Raw genomic sequence first — 17618 nt, 5'->3', positions numbered from 1 at the left:
GAGAATTGAGGGCTCCGGGATATGGATTACCAGATAACTTTGATCATAGGAAAACCTGTATTTTAAGTTGTTTTAATGGGGAGAGTTTGGGAAGAGTCTAAGCAGAGGGAAAAAGAGAGGCAACAATTAAATCTAGGAAAAATACAAAGTTTTACAAAAAAGGATATGTCACAGTGTACTATTTGACTCATAAGAGAAAATATATGTACTCATCATAGTGTAAATATTGCCCAGTACCTTAACAAAAAGTGGTTATATATATGTGTTCCAGAAAAATTGACTCCTTTCTTTCCTCTCATTAAAGAATAAATTGCCATAGTTTTTTAAGTACATTTTTTTTTAGTTTTTAACTGTGTTTTATTTTATTTATTTTTTAAGGATTTTATTTATTTTAGAGAGTGGGGGGTGGGCGTCAGAGGGAGAGAGAGAGAATCCCCAGGAGACTCCATGATGGGTGTGGAGTGACATGCAGGGCTTGATCTCAGACCAAGAGATCATGACCTGAGCCGAAATCAAGAGTCAGATGTTTAACCGACTGAGCCACCCAGGCACCCCTGTTTTAACTACATTTTAAAATGATTCCTTTAAATACATAAACTTTTTTGAATTTAGCTGTCTATTAAAAAATCACTTGTCAAAAGAAAGGGATTTAATTCACAAGAGAACAACAAATAATATTAATAAACTGTTGGAGTCAGGTTATTTTGACAGTAACATGTTATTTTGTTGCTGTAGATATTTCAGAATATTAGGTAGTACTAAATATATGGACTAAAAGATATAGTTTAAATGAGGATATTGAGACAAATAATAACCATATTGGAAAAGTATTTCTAGAAGGACATACATATACCCAAACTTGATGACATATTTTTGGTGACATGTGATGGTTTAGGAAGAAAAACCACTGGATTCACTTTGGGCAACATACCAGAGTTGCTTGTTTGTTTGTTTGTTTGTTTGTTTTAAGTGTTTTTTGATAGAGCAATTCATTGAGGAGTATTTTATTAAATAGGAAAGCCAAATTCCAGAACCTTCTTCCCTATTCAGCTACTGTTATCTTTCCAATAAGAATTACTCACCAAATCTTTATAGCATAGGAGGGAGTGATTTCTAGGACAGGTGAAGCTTTGTATCTCATTACTAATTAAGCTAATTCTATTTTAACAATAGCAATTTAAAGAATTGCCATGGTTTTGCTTTTTTTTCTCTAATCAACACCATGCTGGTTATAAGCAAAAAGATTGATTTATAAATTTTTTTTTCTGCAGTATGCTTGACTGTTAATTTCCAGGTCAGTATCCAGCCTATCAAAAGTTTCATGGGGTGGTAATTTATGCTTATAATGGACAGTCTATTTAAAACTATGATGAGGTCACCCCAGCTAAAGCAGCTAAAATGCTGAATCCCATTCTCTCACTTACTCAGAATCACATCACTTTAGTTTGCTAGTTTCCCATCTTTAATGATGGGTGTTTCATTCAAATAAAACTTCAAACTTCTCACAGTCCAATTTGTCACTAGCGGTTCACATTATTAATTGTGTGTCTCATCCCTTGAAGCAAATCACATGGCCTCCCTCATTCCCTCCATCCTTTCCTTCCTTCCTCCCTTCCTCCCTCCTTTCCTTCCTTACTCCCTTCCTTCTTTCTATTCCACAAGTAAAGCAATGATTTCACTTTCCTAGGTAATGCCTTCCTCTATAATTTTTTGAACTGAAGGCTCCAATCTTATATCGTGTTGTATACAGTACAGATTATAAGTTAAACTGAGTACTCCTTTTTTTATTCCATTGTCAAATTAACTATTTTTCGTACTGCAGGTTAGCACATTTTTCAGCATTAAGCCAGTAATAGAATCAGAGATTTTTAGAGTTGAAATGGATGCTAGAAAGTATTTATTCTAAATCCATCCAAAAACAGTATTTTTCTTAAAACAGGGACATTTTCATCTCCTCCTAGAAAATAGTGCCAAATACATTCCTCTAATAAATAAAAGAAGTTGCCTCACTAAAGCACTGCCCTGAGTGTTCCAAGTCTATGAGCAGCTTAAATAACCAAATCCAAGTTGTCTCTGATCCTGTATCTGGAATTGTCAGCTCATTTCACCATCTAGTGTGAGACCAGTTTTAGCCACTAACTGGACGGGCTTCTGGTGGGGTAGAAGAGCAGTGCTTCTCAAACTCTGGGTGGGGAAGGATCAGTCCTCCTTCTAGTCTTCCTCCTTCTATTCCTCCTCTTCCTCTTGCCCCTCTTCCTCCTTTTTCCAATCCATTACAGACTGATTCTTTCATAAAATATGATAAAATTATTTTCTAAAATTTAATTATAAAGCAAAACAAGTTCATTATTATTAGATTCAATAGATAGGAAAATGTCAACTTGTTATGAAAATTTCTAACTCTTACACTTGATACTTCTGCATCTCTCATTAGGCTCTGGCAGTTCAGTCTGAGTGGCACTGCTGTGCTCTATGAGGCTTGATGTTGTGTGATGAGCTTCCATTTTCTTTGCACTGGAATTGGCTACATCTTAAATATTGGTCCAGCAGTACGAATGATTGCTCCATATTTTATATCGGGTTTTGTGACTATTATTACATATATTTTTATGCCACTTTTGTATCAGTTTATATATATTAAGTTCATTTTGTAATATAAATTTCTTAGTAGACAACTCTTCAATAGTTGCCTTATTAAGATTTCTGTTATGATGACCATTATATACTTAAGAGATGTATGATAGCATCATTGAGGGCATATCATATGTGGACAAATTTATTACATAATAGACAAAATATGTGATATGTGTGTATGTGAAGTTATATATATATATTATATTGTATATAAACATATATATAATAATAACTTCTCGACACTTATCTTACTAAGGACTGCTCATTAGAATGGTCTGGGCTGCCATTTTCCCATTCACTTTTCCTTTCTCCTTTGCCATCCTTCCTCCACCTGATTGTTGTATGAGCTTTTGCATTGTGCTGCCACGCATATGCATGACTCAGTTGCCAGTTTCCACCTGTCCTCCAAGTCCAAGTCCCATTTTGCATCCAGCTTGTGGTTCACTGGGGTTGATCTCAGGTCCCAGAAAGTTTCAAATCTTGACTTTAAATCAGAACACTTAGGGGGCACGTGGGTGGCTTAGTCAGTTAAGCGTCCAGCACTTGTTTTTGGCTCAGATCATGATCTCAGGGTTGTGAGATTGAGTCCATTAGGCTCTGTGCTCAGTGGGGAGTCTGCTTGAGATTCTCTTTCTCCCCCTCCCTCTGCTCCCCCTCTCCACCCTGTTCTATCTCTCTCAAATAAGTAAATATATCTTTTAAAAAATCAGAACACTTAGGGCTTAGAAAGTTGCAGATCTTCAACTTGTGGTTCTTAATGGTATTTTACCTACATTAGAGGTTTGTTTATTCAGCATGAGGCACTATGCTAAGTACTTGAGAAAAAAAGATGGGGAAGACATGAATACTGCACCCAACTGAGGGCTTTAGAATTTAGTAGGAGATAGACATATAGATAACTTGTTTAACCGGAGCTGTGCTAAAAGTCTTTAACTTTGGGGATAAGTTAAGAAAGCCTTTACAAAAGTGCTACAGTTGGGCTGGGTTAGGGTGATTTAGTGATGGAGGATGTACATGCTCCATGTGGGGGCTTAGGTGTGTAATGCATTCTAGGGCATGGAGATGTGAAAATGGTATGAGATTTGGGTTTTGGAACTACCTGTTTAAGCACTCCCAATTTATTCAGCTTGAGTGGTGGCTCCCTGTTTTATGCTTTTTTTGAGACCCCAGTCCTAAGAACCAAAAGTGGTATTTACTTTTAAGATTCAACTGAAGCCTGCATGGAACCTGCCTCTTCGCAGTGTTTACCTGGAGAAAAATATTGCAAGGATTCATGCACAGCAAATGGGCAATTAGAGTTTTGTAGACCTGTGTCTATATTTTGAAAGACCTAGAATGATCTTTGAATAAACGAAAAATGCCAACCCTTAGGAACACACTAGAAACTGATAAGGTATCTTCAGCCTTAGTTTATTTGGATTTGTATATTAAGACTTTTCAGTCGGTTAGCTCATGCAGAAATACACCCCCCCCCAGTAAAATTAGGAGGTAGTTTTCCTATTAGGTGTTTGATTTCCATATCCCATGATTGTTTATGAAAATGTATTGGTGTATATTTTAAGTTTTCATGATTAATTTTGTTATTTTTAAGCCCTAATATAGCTTTTCAGAAGTGCAAACTCAATACATTGCTTTGTACTTACAGGCAATAAGGATCCAATATAATCCAACTTGATTTGAGGAGTTGAGAATGCAGATGGGAACAAGGAGTGGCTTATACTTCAGTAAAGGTAGAACATGAGATGTGGTTGGGGCAGAGGAGTGGGACAGGTAGCACTTAGGAATAGGCAGTGGCCATCCTCAGGCACTGGACTTTGCTTTTTCCTCTGTGGGAGATCACAGTTTTAAAGCATTATGGAGAGTGTGAGTGGAAGAGGATCATCGGATATGTGTTTTGGAAATATCAAGGTAGTGGTAATGTATGATGCATTCATTTTATTTGAGTGAAACACAAATACTGATTGTGAGTCACAAGTCAGTATTTGTATTTCATGAAAACCAAACTTCTGTACTGATAGGAGAAGGAATCAGCCTGAGAGACTCATTAAGAGACTCTAGCAGCATGGGGTGATTCCGGAAGAAACAAGAGCATGGCGTGAACATGGGGAAGCAAAAGAAAGCAAGAAAGTATGCGACCATGAAGCGAATGCTTAGTCTCTGAGATCAGAGGCTTAAAGAGAAGGACAGATTAAAACCTAAAAAGAAAGAAAAGAAAGATCCTAGTGCACTCAAGGAAAGAGAAGTCCCCCAACATCCTTCCTGCTTATTCTTCCAATATAACACACAGCTGGGCCCACCTTACCACATCCTGGTTGATACCAACTTTATCAACTTTTCCATTAAAGCGAAACTTGACTTAGTACAGTCAATGATGGACTGTCCGTATGCCAAGTGTATCCCTTGTATAACTGACTGTGTGATGGCTGAAATTGAGAAACTGGGGCAAAAGTATCGAGTGGCTCTAAGGATTGCCAAGGATCCAAGATTTGAACGATTACCATGCACACACAAAGAAACCTATGCAGATGACTGGTTAGTACAGAGAGTAACTCAGCACAAGTGTTAAATTGTGGCCACAGTTGCCTGGGACCTTAAACAAAGGATCCGGAAGATCCCTGGAGTTCCCATCATGTACATTTCTAACCATAGGTACAACATTGAGCGGATGCCAGATGATTATGGAGCCCCTCGGTTCTAATTCTTAAAAGATAGAGTTCCTCTGCCTTCCTTTACCAACTTTTTCTGTTGCCAGTTCATATTAGCAATATGCTGTAGCATGAATTATTCTTCTTTCCCATTTGCTCTGTTATGAGCTGACTGTGGTTAAATACACCCACTTTTTGATGTTTTGAAATTGATATTTTGTATCATTTAAATATTGTTGCATCTTTTTATAAATCAGATGATTGCTCATATAAAAAAAGAGAGACTCTAGCAGTGTGGATACAGGGGAGGGACGCAGGGGCATATCTGCATGGTTACTAGTTTTCTTCATTCAAAAGATACTCATTAAGTTCTGAGTAGTCGCTAGGTGCTAGGTCATAATGGAGAGCAACACAGACTGCGTCCTAGAACACAAGACATATAAGACAGCCTCCAGTCTCTGCTTGGGTGACTAGTGGAAGCTGATGCAGTCAGCACTGTAGGCATCGTGGGGCAGAGGTTGGTGGGGGGCGGGGTGGTTGGGGAGAGGCTTGTGTGTGTGAGTTGAGGAATGGTTTCTCAGCAGTTGTAGATGGCATTTAGTGTTGGAAGGACTGAGGTGAAGTACTTGGGTTGGGAGACTTTGGGGTTGGGAGGTCTAGGCCAGTGCTTCTTAGACCTTATGTATGTTGGAACCATCTGGGATCTTATAATATGCAAATTTTGTTGCAGTAGGGTCTGGGTGGAGCCTGGGATTTTTCAGTTTTAACAAGCTCCTGTTTGCTGCTGTTGCTGCCTGCCCTTGGAACAGTAGCTGGAGCTGCAGAAGGGTAGTTGAAAAGCTGGTTAAAAATTGTTGAATAGTTGAAAATGAGATGGAGAACTCCTTCCTCTGGGAGAATATCCACATTATTTCCCTCTGTCCCTGTCTCTCTTTCTCTCTCTGCATATGTGCGTGCACACATACACACACTCATACACACAAACTTCGAGTTTTAGAAGAATCTTATAAACAAACTATTTGGGAGTGGAACCATTTACAGATTGGGGAATGCCTACAGATGTGTACGTATGCCTTCATTTACAATGAAATTGCTTTTCCAGAAAGTCCATAATCTCCAGGTCATCTGGAAAATATTTCTTTATGTCAAACATGGACAGAACATATTTTCTTGACTTTACTTGCAGTTGTCAAAGGGGAATAATGAACTCATATTCACAGCTAACCATTTCCAAACCATACTTTATTTTTAAGTGTTGACTTTTCAACTCTAATCCATTAAAATCCGAGAGGCGGTAAAAAAAGAGAAAACAAAATGTCCAGCTAAAATTTTTAAGGAATGTGTTTCTATGAGGGAAATACTGTGTCGTGTTTGTGGCCTCTAGGGAAAAAGATAGCAAGTGTCATTTGTGGAATAAATATATATAACTGCATATCATCTTCTGAGCCTGCACTAAAAAATAGTAGATGTTATTGGTTTTTTACTTTTTGGTTGTCTCACAAGGCAAAACAGTTAAGAAGAAATCCTCAGCTTTTTATTCTTTTGCATCTAATATGGAAACAAGGATGAGAATATAGAACAGGGCTTTTCTTCGATGCAGGGAATAACTGGGAGGTTGGATTCCTTTTAATAGCTTTTGATGTGTTGAAATCCAGTCAGTGTTTACATAGTAAGTAGTCACTTGACTTAAATTTTTTTTTCATAAGCATTACTTACTCCTGCAGTGACAAATGAATGTTCTCTTTGCTCTGAACATTGCCTATATAAGTTATTAGGAGAAATGGAGTAAATATTACCCTCCTTCTAATAGGGATATTTCTCTGATGGGGACCTGTTTGTTTACTGTAGCTGCTGGGATGGCATGATCAGGGTGACACTGAAGACACTGTAGGAGTAAGACTTTCTACTTCTTGGTTGGATTTGTAATTTTATTTTTGTAGTTTTATTTCCTTTTACACTTGTTCATTGACTCTACTCTCATTTAACAGGGAAAAAAAAAATCAATTGCCTAGAGGAAGATAGAGATGTTCCAGCCTCATTAATAGACCAAAACCTCAATAGGGAGATGACCGTTGCAAAATGAAAGGTGCTTAACATCAGAAGACCTGGATTAGAATCCTGGCTCTGTTCCTTGCCAGTTTAGAAACCATCTCAGAGCCTTGGCCTCCCCAGCATGGAATTCTGTGCAGGAAAAATGTATTTATAATGTAGTAATATGTGTGCCATGAGGAAATATTCTCCAGTCCCTGCTTAGGTGATCTATGGAATGATCTATGGGGAATCAGGGGAAGGGATGTAGAGCTTTGAGGAAATGTGTGAAGATAAAAAATAACCTCTGATAAATGACCATTTTGAACATACAATATCTTTTTTTTATGTATTCATATTTATAATCCTCCCAAACTATGAAGGCTTTTTCTTTCTCCAGCCTGATTTCAGTATCAGTATCAGTAAATTTTGGTAACTTGCACTTTTTTCCCACAAGTCATCTTTATTTCTTGTTTGGGTCCATATTAAAAATAATTTAACTAAGTTATATAAAGACATAAAGCAAATTCCTAGGTGCACTTAGATGCATAAAGCTTATAGGCACTCATATTCTACACTTTCAGATACAGAAAAACTCTACCTTGTTTTTCCACTAAGGTTAAAATGTGTGTGTGTGTGTGTGTGCGTTTGTTGTATTCCATATATGAAAAACAAACAAATGAAGCCTACAAAGATTATTTTGTTTGTTTCTATTTTGCTTAAAATATTGCTCAGTCTGAAATAAACATAAAAATTTGGAAGTATCCTGACCACTAGCCAGAATTTAGGAAATATCATGGTAAAATATGTTTATCTGTCATATGTTTATTAAGTGCTGAATTAGTATTGCAGAAGACTGTGTAATATTGGAAAAATTAGGGATTTCTCCTCAAAAGTTCACTGCATATTTCTAGGCTTTCTCTAGACAGTGTTGAAATGCCAGGAATTAGATTTTACATTCAGTGATAGTCATCAGAACTCAGGGCTGCAGAATCTGATTTGTATATAAGTCAAAGACCAGGGTAAATTTGTGTATGTTTTTAAATATTAGAGGAAATCTTTGCAAGAATTATCTTGTGTAAAATCGCCTATAAAATTTCCTCCCATGATGACCTAGCTTAAACTTTGTACCCTGAGACATACTAACTAAAAATAGTTACTGAGGAGTTTGTTCATTTCCCTTAATATGTTGGCCCCAGGGAAACTCAGAAACTCAAATTTACTATGTTTTGTGGTCAGCCTAATTGCCCACAGAGAAAATTTTTTTAATTTCTCTTCTGATTCTGATCCTGGGTGTAAACAAGATAATTTATGACATGTGGTCAATGTTTTGAGACTTGGATATTAAAGTAAAAGCCAGTTCACTGGTCATTATTAGTAGCTACTATAAATTGTAAATGGATTAAGCGCTCATAATTATGTAAAATGGTTAGTTTTTCTTCGCAATTCAAATACAAACAGGGTTGGCTACTTTGTAAACACCATCCCTGTAGTTCCTGTTCTGTTGATCAGCTACAATATAAAAAGCTGAGTTGCATATTGAAATTAGTTTGATTGCTATTAGGGATTTATGTTATTTCCTAAAGTTCCTAAGGTTAGACTTTATCAGTGGATCTTTTCTGTTTCAGTAGTTTATGGTGAAAAATGACTTGTTAAAAAAAACTCCAAAAAACAAAATTCAACTGAGTAAATTTTAAAGATCTTATTGGCTTTATGCCATGATTCATGAATTGGGGAGCATCTTAGCTAGCAGGTAGAAAGGAGCTCTGAAGAGCTGTACAGAATGAAAGACTTTCATAGGAAAAAGTAGGCGGGACAAAGAATTTACTAGGAAAGAGTGGGTTGTTTCAGGCAAGGTCACCTTCCTTTGAGAGATGACAGGGGTTTATCAGAGTACCTCACTAGGGCTGGCCAGGTAATTCAGATTCCATTCCTGGGACAGGTTCACACTGTGAGTCTTGCTTTGGTTATGTGGGCTTAGCACAAGTGACTCTCTTTTGGATCTGTTGTCACTTTTTTAATGGGCTTAAAACAGAGAACCTGTATTACAGGTCTTGCAGGGAAGAATGGAGTATTTTGTTGATATTCTTAGGGCTTCTTTATTGTTATCTTGCACTCTTTTTTTTTTTTTTTTTTTTTTTTTGCTGAATAGCTACCAAAAGAGGCAAATGGTTAAATGAAAATGAGTTCCCTGAGACTGTTAAGTGTCCATCAAACACCATCGGTTTGCTGTCCTCTTTCCTAGTTACTTAAACCTAACAGATAAAGGAACGAAGAAATAAAACCTTAGTTACAAAAAGGTTTTGTAACATTTAAATCTATACAATAATGAAATTATAGATAAATAATAGATATAGATAATAGATATAGATATAGATAAATATATCTATAAGATATAGATATAGATAAATATAGATATAGTGTGTGAGTGCATGGGGGGAGGAGCAGAGTGAAAGGGAGAGAGTCTGTTTTAAGCAGACTTCACACTGAGTTCAAAGCCCAATGTAGGGCTCGATCTCATGACCCTGAGATCACAACCTCAGTGGAAACCAAGAACCTGAAGCTTAACTGACTGTGTCACCCAGCCACCATAGCCCCCGTTTTTTTGAGAGAGAGAGTGTATGTGCACATGCCCACAAGGAGAGACAGAGAGGGCCAGAGGGAGAGGGAGAGAGAGAATCTTAAGCAGACTCCATGCCCAGTGAGGAGCCTGACTCAGGGCTCGATCTCATGACCCTGAGATTATGACCTAAGCCGAAATCAAGAGTTGGAGGCTTAACCACTGAGCCAACCAGGCACCTCAATGAATCCATTGTTTAGGAAAATTCCAGAAAGCCTAGGTTATATTTTATTAAAATTATCTACTTCATAGGTGGAAGTTTTATGAGTGAGGGAGTTTATACTCTAATTATCTTACCGCACTAATTAAGGCCAAAGTTAGCATAAGTTAACGTAAGTGTAGAAGAAGACAAAGGCTCATCGTGTGTTTTAATATGGAAACTTTTTGCATTTGGAGTGAGGTAATTCATTGTGCCAGAATGTCTCACATATTATGGGATGTTCAGTATCTGAAGTTCCCACCCACTATATGCCAATTGACCCTACATGTCATTGTGATAATCAAAACTGCTTTCATAGATTTCCAAATGTTTCCAGGGGGCTGCTAATTTGTGACTGAAAATCACTACTTTATGAGAGAAATTGTTCTCTTTGTTCGATGGACAAATGAATGTAGCACTAATAACTCTGATAAGACTCACATGTTCATTGTATTTTCAGAAGGTCTTGGGAATAAATATTTGGAGATTGGATTTTTGGCTTTGTTTCAATCTTATTTGTTACTCTGTAGTGTGTTATGCCTATTAATGATGAGTGGTATACTTTGAAGTTCCTTCCCCCCTTCCTCCCTCCTCCTTCCCTCCTTCCCTTCCTCCCTCCCTTCCCTCCTTCTCTCCTTCCTTCCTTCCTTCCTTCTCTTTCTCTTTCTTTCTAAAAATACGTTTGTATTACATTGTTTTCAGATCCCAGTTAGCCTAAATTTAATTATATATGCATCAATTACTTATTGTGTAAATGAAAATTATCCATTCTCAGTGGCATCTCCCAAATTGAAATTTTCCTTGTTCTATTATATTTTTAAATGTGAATTTAAAAAAATGCTGCTCTTTATCTCTCTTTCTTAAGAAGCTTGGTGGAGGATGATTCATCATCAAATTGAAAAAGGTTTGGTATGGATATAAATTTACATGAGAAATATCAGTTGATTTTTATCACCTTTCAGAGCAAATGTATTTGTTCTTCTCTTCTCATATAAACATATAAATATCTAGAGAATTTTAAACCATCTTTTGTCCTCCTGAAAGCATTGTTTTTTTCCTCATTTTTCTGTCTTTCATTATTTAAATTTCATGGAACAATGGAGTTGTAGTCATATTATTTACTCTTCATTCGGCTGCTTCCAAATATGCTCCTCCCCAACTAGCTATTTTTTAGCAATTTCTTCATCTACCACAACCTTACACACTTTGATAACCAATTCTTTAAAAAGTGTTTATTATAAAATTTATCATATAGATAAATTATTTATTGTGCATGTATAGTTTACATAGTAATAAGAAGGCAAACACTGTAAGCTCACCACCTGCTGGTTAAGACAAAATAATTATCAGAACTTTATAAGTCCAGTGCCCCCTCCATAATTACTTTTCACTGTTCTATGGAGGTTAACTTAATACTGAATTTTGTAAATCACTCTTACGCTTTATTTATAGTTTTACTATACTACCTATGTATGTATCTGGAAGCACTGTTCTCTTTTGCCGACTTTTGAACTTTAGAGTTTAATGATGTTTAATGATTTCTTTTAAGATTTTTTACTCTATGTTGCAAGATTCATCGATACTGATCCTTGGATTTAGTTTGCTTATTTTTCTCAGCTCTAGAGTATCTCATTGAGTAGATACAATACCACTTATTTATCTAATGTACTGTTGATTGACCTTAGAGTTATGAATCTCACATACTTGATATTATAAACACTGTTTCTATGGACATTCTTTTTTTTTAAAGATTTATTTATTTATTTGAGAGAGAGCAAGCATGCATGTGAGTGCATAAGTTGGGGCAGGGGAAGAATCTCAAGCAGATTCCCCACTGAGCATGGAGCTGACCAGGGCTCAATCCCATGACCCTGAGATCATGACCTGAGCCAAAACTAAGAGTAGGACGCTTAATCGACTGAGCCACCAAGGTACCCATCTATGGACATTCTTATATATGTCTCCCGGTTGACGCATGCAGGAGTTGTTTTTTGGGTTTATATGTGGATTAAAATTGCTGGATTATTTGCCAAGTGGTTGTACCAGTTTGCACACCACCTAGTTGTAGATGCCATAGATTTAGATTTTTGCCAAAATATTAAATGTGAAGTATTATGGGCGTTTTTGTATTTACTCATCAGCAAAATTCTTGTTTATGTATTTAAACATTTTTGTCCTTGGTTATTATCTTTTTGGACTGATTTGTAGCAGTTTTTAATATATTCTGTTTATGAATCTTTTGTTAGTGTTTTAGGCTATAAATATCTCAGTTTATGGCTTTTCCTTTTATCTTTTTCTTTTTGACAAAAAGGATATCCTTCATTTATTGTAATTGTATTCATCAGACTGTTCCTTTTATAATTAATTTTTTGTGTATTGATTAAGAAATTTTTCACTATCATAAGATTATAAAGATATTCCCTTGCAACTTTTATGTTGTTTGTAAAGTTGAATCCATTTTATTTATTTCTATATGTTTAACTACTACTTATCTCCATTTATTGACTAATGCATCTAGCCCTCACCTATCTACAATGCCTACTCTGTCATAAATAGAATTCTCTTATAGTGCATGTTTATTTCCGGGCTTTATTCTGTTTATCTGAGGGCATAGCAAAAGCACATTATTTTAATTACTATAGTTCTAATGTAAAAGTCTTAGTGTTCTGTTCACCCTGTTTTTCTGGAGTGTTATAGTTTTTCATGGCCATTTACTCTTCCACATACATTATAGAATCAGCTAATCACAATCCATAGAAATCTCTGCTGAGATTAGGTTGGAATTATATTGAATCCATATATTTATCTCGGGGGAACTGACATCTTTCTGATGTTGAATCTTATTATCTAACAACATGTAGAACTCACCATTGATTCCGGTTTTTAAAAAATGTCTTTAAAAACATTTTTATTAATTTATTTATAAAAGGCTTACAAAACAATCCCAAGTCATCAGTTATGCTTCTCATTACATTTTCAGATATCCATGTTGAAAAATTGTATATTTTACTTTAATGTTATTTGACCCTCCCAAAAGTAAATATAGTGACCAAAAGTAGATGGGCAACTGGTTACACAGCCTTCTCTCCCCGCCGCCTCTCAGGGCAAATGTTTCTTCCAACCACTGAGCCATCTTGGGAATCACTCATCAAATCTATTATTATCTGCATTCTACCTGCCCATAGCATGGCTAATTATTATAATTAATATATAATTAATTATAACTAATTAATAATTATTTAGAGAGCAGGTGTTTCTCCAGATACTAATAATTAGTTGTATATTCAATTTTCCTTTCTAAAATGTATGTCATATGCAGTACAAATACCCCATCATATTATACAATAGAATAAATAGCTGACACAATATTTCCTACTTAGCTGATGCTAACTCTACACAGTTCTCTGGCTCATTATCATCATAATATCCTGTACATTGTTGAGGTATCTTCAACTTTACCATATTCTTTCAGCTTCAGCATTTCTTTTGGATGGCCCAACAATATTATCAAGGCAGAGCCTGTGTTGCGATTTTCATTTTGAAGAGGAAGAAAGTGAAATTTGGAAAAATGAAGTAATTTCCACAAGACTACATAACTGGTGTCTAGTAGAGATGAGCCTCAATCTCAGGTTCTGACCTCAGAGCCAATTTTCCCGCCTCTATATGGCAGGGGTGGTGGTGGTGGTAGGGACTGTGGGACCATAGGCCAAGTAGGCCCTCCAACCTAGTGTGTAATTGTTATTCAGTTTATCTAATGTGAAAACCTTAGTTGGTGCTTGCCAGCTTAGTCTTTGGGGGGCTTCCTGCCTCTGTCTAGCATTGTACCAATTTGTACCTGCTTGCCTTCCCGGTTCCTGTGGGTGTTTGAGTTTGTGGTCTCAGCCCTAGAATGAGCCTGGCATTCCCTGTTGTAGGTTTGATTTTTTCTTCCTTGTACTTGTTACCATCTTGTACTTGTTCTGATTACTTATCACCAGACAGATCTTATAGACTGCTTTGCAATTCTATTATGAAAAGATAGGTAAATTATTATTCTCATAAGAATAGGCATAGAACACGGAATACAGTGCCTTGCACTCAATGTGTGCTTACTAAATATTAATTGATGATGGAAAAGATTTAAATCTTCCTCTAAATAACAAGATTTTGTAGTTATCTATCAAAATCTAATTTTGTTGAAGTCACTTCATCTCATTGTGAGAGGATGCAGCTCAGTTTGACAGATAAAATGTTAGCGGCTCATAAAATCGAACTTGCTCTGTGTTTGGATTATGTTGCTACTATTGGCAGGAAAGTTATATAAAACCTGCGCATTCAGAAGATCTTTGCACGAGATATGGTTGACATGCCACATTTTTATACTGATGCACTTTTCTTCCAAGTGGAGATGTTTCTCTTTGTCCTCTCTTACTCCAGCTCTTCTTACGGTCTTTACCAGAGCGGTATTTGTCCCTCCAGATTTGGATGTCTTCCAGTAATTGAGAGCTTTCCTTAGCACCAAAAATTAATTGAGCTGCAAATAAGAGGAGTAATCGTTGATGAAAATGATGCCCTGTTCACTCCAGAAAGGTAGGCTGCTTTAATCCATACCCGCCTTCAAGGTTGCTTTTCGAATTCTAAACAATGGGATTCAATGTAATCCTTCCTCTGTTTGTAGGAAGCTCTGTTTTATTTGGAGTTTATAAAGGGAGCTCTGCAAGGTAAAACTGCTGTACAAGTGCTTTTTTTATGTTAAGTCCATGTATTAATCAAAACAGCTGTGTGGGTTACTAGATAGACTGTAACACCAGGTGGCAATAAAATGTCTTCCTCATTACAGTCAATACCAATGAATTGCAGAGACCTCCTGTCCGTGACGGCCCTTCTTGATGGGCATCCTCACTCGGTGGTAGGAAAAATGAGTATGGGTTGTATGAAACTATTTCAGCACCACCCTGAGCTTAATAGTGCTGTTTTCCATTGCCTGTAACAAGCTGCGCTGGAGCCGTAAAATGTTTCAGCTGACAAATGCTGTCAGGGCCCCTTCAGTGCAAAGATCTTCTGTGGATTCAACGTGGTAACTTTTATTTTAGTGATGCCAAAACACACATCCGCTGTTGAGTGTTCAACACACAGTGTGCTCTCTGGAGCCATCCCGTCAGCCACAAAGCATGGTCACTGTCCCATTCCTGTGACCGCTAATGGCAAAATTCTTCAATTAAAAGCTGTGGAGGTTATGCTGACTCTTAACAATTCGTTTTCTCCCCGAAGTAAACTACCTGCTGTTAAGTCATTGAGTTTGTTTAGTTTGATTTTCGGTGTATAGTATAAGATATGAGTTTATCATAGAGACAAAGGTTCAAGCTAAAAATGATAATTTTTTTAAGATTCTATTTATTTATTTCAGAGAGAAAGAGAGAGAGAGAGAGAGAATGAGCTGGGGGGAGGGAGAGAGGAGGGAGATCCAGACTCCCCACTGAGCAGGGAGCCCAATGTGGGGTTCGATCCCGGGATCCTGGGATCACGACCTGAGCTGAAGGCAGACATTTAACCAACTGAGCCAGCCAGGTGCCCTTAAAAATGATAATTATATGAAAGATTTAAGGAGGTGCCCATATGTGGCTCAGGGCTCAAGTTTATACAGCTACTGAATACTAGTTTACCAGTAGGGGTGCCTGGGTGGCTCAGGCAGTTAAACATCTGCCTTTGGCTGGGGTCATGATCTCAGGATTCTGGGATCGAGCCCCACATTGGGCTCCCTGCTTAGTGGGGAGTCTGCTTTCCCTTCTCCCTTTGGTCCTCTCCCCAGCTTGTTCTCTCTCTCTCTCTCACAGAAATATTTTAAAATATTTTAAGATATTGAAATATTTAAAATATTAAAAATTAAATATTAAAAATAAAAGCACAATACATGTGCTTTCCTGTCCCAGGTACTGTTCTGAATGTTTAACTTACATGTATTTATTTCATCTTCACAAGAAACCTCTTTATTTGGTGTCATTGTCCTCATTTTGATGAATACAAAAAACTAAGGTATGAGAGATTAGATAATCTGATGCCATAGACAGGATATGGTAGAAACTTTGGTTAAGTTTGTGCACTTAACCAAAATTAATGCCTCCATATTGACTGAAGTGAAATACACATACTCTTGGCATTGAAAGGGAACACACATACTGAATGTCTACTGCTCTGATGGAGATTTTTTTTTTTTTTTTACAGTTAACCAAGAGAACAGATTTCTTCTATTACCTGTAGTTTAGGATTATAGAATTTGGATTACCCTCTGGTCAGGATTTCCAAGGCTGAAAATGGAGAACAGTTGGAGGAGAAAGAGTGGACACTTCTGGATTCCATTTTCCTTCTCTTTATTGTGGATCTTTCTTCTTCCAAGCACTACTACCGTCTGCAACCTCAGTTGATGTTAAATTCACTATAGAATTGGATTTCAGTTGCTCTCCTTAATAGCTGTGGGGCATCCTTTTTCAAAGGACTCACTAAAGATTCTTTTCATTTCTGCTAACTTAAATACTGTTTTATAATATTATGAGGAAACTACTGATTTGAAGAATTGGGATTCATGTTTCTTTTCCTTTTTTGATTCTATAAATATAAATCAGCAAGTAACAAAAAGAGAAATTCCACCTGTGAAGTTATTATCCCGTAAATTGAATATGGGCATTATAATTCACCAGTAGTTGATGACTGAATGGATCTAGAGAAAGAATGAAAAGGTAGATTTTAAAGATGAATATACACATTAATAATTTTCTCAGTAAGATATATTTGAAATGGAAATCCATGACAGGAAGCCAGACTAGGAAATCAGGAAGTTTGTATTTTGCTCTCCCTCCTTATCAGTTTCCGAGCTTCCTTTTTCGATTAGAGCCTTTGCCAAAGCTTCTTACATGCGTTTCTGGAATGTTTCCAGTAGACCTTTGGAATGGCACTTTGGTTTTCAGGCAGTGATTTCTGCCCTAGCTGAATTTTAGAATATGAAGGTCATTCATCTATATCCTGGAAGGATGATTCACATATTTATGTTCTAGAAAGTAGACTGAAAAGAAGAATTTGCTACTTTATTAATTAGGGCTCTTTCACATTTTGTATTCTTCAGCTTAATCATTTGCTTGTTTGAACCAAAGTCATCTTCCTTAATCACCATCATTAGTGGCTGTCCATGAAGGATTATCTCTCTGAATTTTATAAGCATGTTAGAATTTAATGCATTTCACATTCCCCATTAGGGATTAGACATCATTCCATATTTCACTATACCAATATATATTTTTTAAAGCATGAGATTAACTATAGTAATGTTCTACCTTGGTAATAGAGGGGAAGGCTCCTCCCCTCATTGGGGAAGGGAGCAATTGGGTAACTAGGGGATCCAGTCTTGGTACCATTTTATAGTTTAAGCTTCCCAGGGCATTTCAGAAAGTTTACTTCTTCAAAGATGAAAATTTGGTATTCTCATCGCTTTCATGTTGAACTTTCCCAGGGATGAACAGTT

The 17618-nt window shown here is 36.7% G+C and overlaps 1 protein-coding gene and 1 pseudogene across 2 annotated transcripts in view; both read left to right on the top strand.

Annotated features, from left to right (window-relative positions):
- The window catches only part of GPC6 (glypican 6), a 1077286-nt gene that overhangs the window by 78590 nt on the left and 981078 nt on the right, over positions 1-17618 (top strand). The window lies entirely within an intron of this gene.
- Positions 3303-7788, top strand: LOC118009300 (annotated as a pseudogene). Its single transcript, XR_004678872.1, has 2 exons — positions 3303-6619; positions 6672-7788. The product of XR_004678872.1 is annotated as an rRNA-processing protein FCF1 homolog (transcript).

The sequence above is a fragment of the Mirounga leonina genome, unplaced genomic scaffold (assembly GCF_011800145.1).
Source record: "Mirounga leonina isolate KUSES-001 unplaced genomic scaffold, KU_Mleo_1.0 Mir_127, whole genome shotgun sequence".
NCBI classification, from domain to species: Eukaryota; Metazoa; Chordata; class Mammalia; order Carnivora; family Phocidae; genus Mirounga; species Mirounga leonina.
This window is presented reverse-complemented; position numbering and strand designations above follow the sequence as displayed.